Genomic DNA, 6,722 nt, shown 5'->3' on the forward strand with positions numbered 1-6,722 from the left:
ATGGAAGAGTCAAGAAAAAATATAAAATACATAAAGATATATAAATTTAAATCACATAGCTGCAGATCTTTGGTCCCAGGGCTGTGCCTTAACTTTAACCAATGTTTTCTTCAATTTTGCTGCATTTTAGAGCAAGGTGATGGAGAGTGAGGGCTGGGCATTTTATATACAAGCTTCCAGCTGATTGGATTTCCAGCAAGAGCTGGATTCTTTGGAGATACAAGCGCCGTAACGGTGACATTTTGCCCTGCTGTGGATCAGGAGCTGTGTCTTCTAGTTACATGTGATTGTCACTTCCACACACTTCCTAGGAAAACATTTTTCTCTGTGATTACAGAAAGGTGTTTGTACTGTAGGAAAGCAGGTTTGATTGGGAAGTTAAAGCCGAAAGTCATTGATCTTGGCGAGTTGTCTGTTCATCAGCTTCCTGGCATGCTAAGAAATTGTACAGTAAGAAGAAAAACTCACTGTTAATGCCAGTTTTTCTCCCAGGTCAACCAAATTTCCCAAATACATATAAACTCATCTATTGAAACACTATTCCATTTGATGCCAATTCACATAATGTAAAGCATTTGCTCGTCTCTAAATGTTTCTGCAAAACATATGCCCATATCGAATTTTTTTTTTTCTTTAGTTTAACCTTGCTCAATGGCCAGCTCGTGAATGCTGAGAACATTCTAGTGGGAAAATGTGGATACCTCCTCTCACGGCTGCCCAGCCCTTGGAACATGTGACTTATCAATGTAAAGAGAGATTCTTTTTCTAGGAAAAAAAAACAAAATGAGCCTCCTCTTATTTTATTTTTTACTTTTTGACACAAACTGTAGATTTTAGCAGCCCTGGCCCAAAGGAATTTGATTACTTTTGTTTTAAACAGTATAAAGGGGACACTATAATTACAAAATACATCCTTACTGATTTCAGTTATATTTTTTAATTATTTTGTTTCTTCTGGTATGTTTTCAGAGTGGTGAACTGTGTGTGAGCATCACAAATGATGACTCTTTAGTGGTTTCTTAGCCTCTTACAGCCCATGGGGATAGTACTGTACATCACAACCTTCATATAAAATTTTTATATGCAACGAAAATAAAAGCATGGGTTGATTCTGCCTATTTGTGGCTTGGTCTTTTACAAACAATAGATTGATTTTTTTTTTTTTTTTTTTTTTTTTGCTTCCTTGTTTTTTTTCGAGGTAGGGTCTCACTCTAGTTCAGGCTGAGCTGGAATTCACTATGGAGTCTCAGGGTGGCCTGGAACTCATAGTGATCTTCCTACCTCTGCCTCCCAAGTGCTGGGATTAAAGGTGTGTGCCACCACACCCGGCTTTGATGATTTTAAAATGTACTTCAGTCAGCCCTTGTTTCCCACAGTGATGAGTGTTTCTGAGGTGAGAAGCTCATAATATGTGATAAGTTAGCCTTGATATTCATAACCAGATGAAGCCACACCGTGCCAGTCTTACTACAGAACAATCTCAGGAATGGCTTATGTGAACTGTAAGATCAAACAGTGCTCAGAGATGGAGAGGTAGGTCCCCATTGAAGAGTGCTTTCCATGGCCAGCTTCCTCCTTTCTATACAGTCCTGTGACCCAGCTTATGGGACAAGAAATTTGTTTGCATGAAGCTTCTAGATCCTTGTAGCAGACAGCCTCAGATTCCCAGAGATGAACTTCCAGACCATGCACAAATACGGAGGAAGGGATTTATTGAAGCTTACAGATCCAGGGGAAGTTCCATAATGGTAGAAGAAGCTGGCCCCCTCTTTTGTATCTTGGTAGTTTTATTTTTAATATTTAATTAATTTATTTATTTGCAAGAGAGGAAGAGGCAGAGAGAGAGAGAGGGAGAGAATGGGCACGAACTCCAGACGCATGTGCCTCCTTGTGCTTACTCGGGTCCTAGGGAATCAAACCAGGGCCCTTAGGCTTCGCAGGCAAATGCTTAACTGCTAAGCCATTTCCCCAGCCCAAGTTGGCCCCCTCTTAGAGGACCAGGCAAAGAGAGAAAAAAGCCAAAAGCCACACAGCACAGCACACTTCAGGAACTCTAGGGAAACACACTTTGCATATCTTTCGATCATAATCTCACCCCCACTCCCATATTTCAGTACTGGACCCTACGATCCGCCCAGTGACACTGTCTCTGGCCAGGTGGCTGCAGGTCCAAAGTACAGGCTAATAAAACACTGAGTATGGGCTGGAGAGATGGCTTAGCAGTTGAGCACTTGCCTGTGAAGCCTAAGGACCCCAGTTCGAGGCTCGGTTCCCCAGGTCCCACGTTAGCCAGATGCACAAGGGGGCGCACGCGTCTGGAGTTCGTTTGCAGAGGCTGGAAGCCCTGGCGCGCCCATTCTCTCTCTCTCCCTCTATCTGTCTTTCTCTCTGTGTCTGTCGCTCTCAAATAAATTTAAAAAAAAATTTAAAAAAAAACACTGAGTATATTGGAGGGGGGAATTTATTCAAACTACCACGATCCTGTAAAGTTGACAACCAGAGATTAGCATCATGCCATGCAAAACAGCTGTGCACTGCTGGGTGCTCCTGTAACTCCAGTCCCGTCGGGATTAGAACCTGGAGCTCATGAAAACGATGAGCTTGGGGATCAATGAGAGACACCATCTGAGGGAAATCCAAAAATGAGCGATGGGGGAGGAGCACCGGACGTTCTCCTCATCACACACAGGTGTGCCCACCACACACACACACACACACACACACACACACACACACACACACACCCCAGACTGTGCATACAACATACACACAAAACAAAAGTACCCCAATGCTATTTGACACGAGCCTGGGGGAGGGGCAGAATAAAAGCTATCATTCCGATACTGGCAAATTGTCAGGAACCTATTCTGTAAGCTTCAAACTTCTTGGCATTCAACAGTAAAGGAGACACGTAGTCTGCCCTGACGGAGGTGATGGTCTGGAGGTGACGAAGACATCAGATTGTCCAGCGCACATGCCCCCGGGCTCCTGGAAGTGAAGCAGCCTGACAGCGTTCAAGGAGGAGCCTGAACGTGAACTTGACAGTACTTGCTGGAGAAAACGATTTGAGGCTGAGAGCTAAAAGACAGTAAGGGGTAAGCAAGAAAAGAAAAAAAAAGAGGTTATAGGAAATGAAGAGGACCAGGCAGAGTAAACACTTGAAAAAAAAAGAAAAAAAAATCCTGAAGTACAAAACTGCTTGAGATGTCTGGAAAAATATTAGGACAGGGAGGGTTGGCAGAGCCTGAGGATAAGAGGCCATTCCTAATCATTTCATGTAAGATGGCATCCCATCCATCACCTTATCTCCTTAGTTCCACATTCTTTTTGTTGTTGCATCACCAACTGATATCTGTTTATTATTCTCGTCCAACGGAACACAGCTGGAGCACGGGAAGATCTTTATGGACTTGCCTAACACTTAACCCTAGCCTCGGCACACAGTAGGTCCTTACTCTAGGTAGAAGAGAGCCACCAAGTGGATAATGGATTACACGCTGAGCCTTCAGCATCCACGCCAGATTAATGCCAGGGTGCCCCACTGATGAAAGTCCAATGATGAGGTATTTGATCAAAACTTGAGTCCAGCTTCTGGTATCTATTAAATCCTCTCAATTACTTACAATACCTAATGTGATATAAATGCTGTGTAAATAGTTACTACATAGGGAATAGCGGCAAGGAAAGTCAGTAATGCTCTGTGACAAACACAAGTCTTTTTTTTTTCTTTTTATTTATTGATTTATTTGACAGAAAGCGGGGGAAGAGAATGGGCGCTCCAGGGCCTCCAGCCACTGCAAACAAACTCCAGACACGTGTGCCACCTCGTGCATCTGGCTAACGTGGGTCCTGGGGAATCAAACCTAGGTCCTTTGGCTTTGCAGGCAAATGCCTTGATCACTAAGCCATCCTTCCAGCCCTAGAAACTGAGAGTCTTGATGGAGGTGTGTTGTTGGAGGCAGGCTTGCGGGTATTGGAAGCCAACTTCCCCTTGTCAGGACACAGCTCATTCTCTTGTTGCTGTTGTCCACCTGCTGTGGCAAAGGTGACATCCAGCCTCGGTTCCTGCCATGGTTCCTGCTGCCATCGTGGAGCTTCTCCTCGAGTCTGAATGGCAAAATAAATCCTTTCCTCTCACAAGCTGCTTTGTGTTGGCAACACGATGGAGCAGAGCCAGGAAGCACTCAACCAGAGATGGAGTCCCTCAAACCGCCACAGCTGTTCAGCAGAGCATTTGCTGGATCTGGCTTTGGGATCTGAATAATGCAACTGTACCATCTCAGATACCCTATCATCAGTGCTACGGATATGGCCCAGGTGGTCAAGTGCTCGCTATGCAAGCAGAGGACCCAAGTTTGGTTTCCCTAAACCACATTTTTAAAAAAAAAGGTTGGTGAGGGGGGAGGGGACTGGAAAGATGGCTTAGCTGTTAAGGCACTTGCCTGAAAAGCCTAATGACCTGGGTTCAATTCCACAGTAGCCAGGTAAAGTCAGATGCACAAAGTGGCCCATGCATCTGGGGTTCATTAGCAGTGACTGGAGTCCCTGGTACACCCATACACTATCTATTTCTCTGTGCCTTCAAATATACAAATAAATAAAATTAAAAAATATATTTTTAAACAAGAGGGCTGGAGAGATACTTAGTGGTTAAGGTGCTTGCCTGCAAAGCCAAAGGACCCAGGTTCTATTTCCCCAGGCACATAAACCAGATGCTCAAGCTGGCATAAGCATCTGGAGTTTGTTTACAGTGGCTGAAGTCTCTGGTGCACCCATTCTCTCCCTCCCTCCCTCCCTCCCTCCCTCCCTCCCTCCCTCCCTCCCTCCCTTCCTCTCTCTATCTCTCTTTGTCTCTCTTTCTCTTTCTCGTGCCCAAATAAATAAATTAATTAAATAACAGATATAAATATTTAAAAATAGATTTTAAAAGAGCCTGGCATGGTGGCATGTTCTCATTACGCTAGTGCTGAAGAGATGCAATTAGATCCCTAAAGTTCACCTGGTAGATTCTGGCCAATGAGAGACTCTGTCTTTAAAGAACATGGATAGATAAGGATGGAGAGATGGCTCAGAGGTTAAGGAGCTGGCTTTCAATGCCTGACAATCCGGGTTCAATTTCCCAGCACCCATGTAAAGCCAGATGCACAAAGTGGTCCATATATTTGGAGTTTGTTTGCAAGGCCAAGTGGTCCTGAAATACCTATATTCTCTCTGTGTGTCTCTCCCTCTGTCTCTCTCTGCTTGCAAATAAATAAGCATATGTTTTGGGGGGTTTTTTGTTTCATTTTTTTCACAAATACACTTTTATTTATTGACTTTTCTTAAATCCTTAAAGGGTACAGCATCACACGTATTCTGTGTCCAATGCCCTGAGCAGGAAGGTTGCTTCAGAATTGGCTCGAACAATGTCACTATTTCCATGGGCTCAGGTTACCTTTCCCCAGATGACTGTTGTTTTATTAGGTTTGCCACCAGGAGTCACTGTGTTGTTTTTTGCTTTGTACACATAAGCACATCTCTTGCCCACATAGAACTCAGTTTCTTGTTGGGCACAAACATCTTCAATTTTAAGAAGTGCCATGTGCTCCCTTTGGTTCCGGAGACCCCACTTATAGCCAGCAAAAATGGCCTTGCACCCCAGAGCCTCCCAGACATATTTATGCCTTTTAAAAGTCCTGTTCCCAGTTCCCAGCAGGCATGCACGGGAGCCAAGATGGCAGGAAAGAGCTGGTTTTGCTTTTTTTTTTTTTTTTTAATATTTTTTGTTCATTTTTATTTATTTATTTGAGAGTGACAGAGAGAGAGAGGGAGAGAAACAGATAGAGAGAGAATGGGCGCACCAGGGCTTCCAGCCACTGCAAATGAACTCCAGACACATGCGCCCCCTTGTGCATCTGGCTAACGTGGGTCCTGGGGAATCGAGCCTCGAACCGGGGTCCTTAGGCTTCACAGGCAAGCACTTAACCACTAAGCCATCTCTCCAGCCCTGGTTTTGCTTTTTAAAGGTGGCTGGAACCTGAGGGGAACAGCACCCAAAGGTGGTTCTGGCTTCCACACATGTGTGTGCGCACACACACACACACACACACACACTACTTCATTGTTTAAGGGTTGTCCTCTTGTTTTTTATTTTGAGCTCCAAAACAGACTGCATCTACAGTGGCAACTTCTTGCTGAGTGCCATGTCCAGGAAAGACCCAGCTTCCACCTGGAGGCTGTGTTCATTGGGCAAGCAGGCAGCCTCTCACCTTGGAGCATCTTAATTCGTTGTTCATTCCCCCCACTCCCCGGGGCCACTTTGTTTCTCACTGATCACTTGCAGACTCTAGGTAGGGGAGACAGAAACAACCAAGCCACTCAGACGGCCCTCCCAGCCCAGCAGAAGCCAAAGTCAAGGAGTACGAAGGAAGCCAAGGCCGGTTGTTGAAGTATAGGCAGCTGTCTGTGTCAAAAGACTGCTTAGCAAGCAACCCCCCCCCCCCCCGATGTTATGCAAAGCCATATTTGGTGGCATATGGAATGATGCATGAGTCAAAGAATAGCTTTGAAAACTGACTGTTATATTTTTTTATTTTTATTTTTTTCTCAATTTTTATTAACATTCTCCATGATTATAAATAATATCCTATGGTAATACCCTCCCTTCCCCCACTTTCCCCTTTGAAATTCCATTCTCCATCATATCCCCTCCCCATCTCAAGCCGTCTCTCTTTTATTTTGAT

General features: G+C 44.5%; 1 pseudogene; it reads right to left on the bottom strand.

The window, feature by feature from the left end:
- Positions 1-5,319: 5,319 nt before the first annotated feature.
- LOC105945102 lies at positions 5,320-5,655 on the bottom strand (annotated as a pseudogene).
- Between the last annotated feature and the right edge of the window lie 1,067 nt (positions 5,656-6,722).

Source organism: Jaculus jaculus, chromosome 20, assembly GCF_020740685.1.
Source record: "Jaculus jaculus isolate mJacJac1 chromosome 20, mJacJac1.mat.Y.cur, whole genome shotgun sequence".
NCBI classification, from domain to species: domain Eukaryota; kingdom Metazoa; phylum Chordata; class Mammalia; order Rodentia; family Dipodidae; genus Jaculus; species Jaculus jaculus.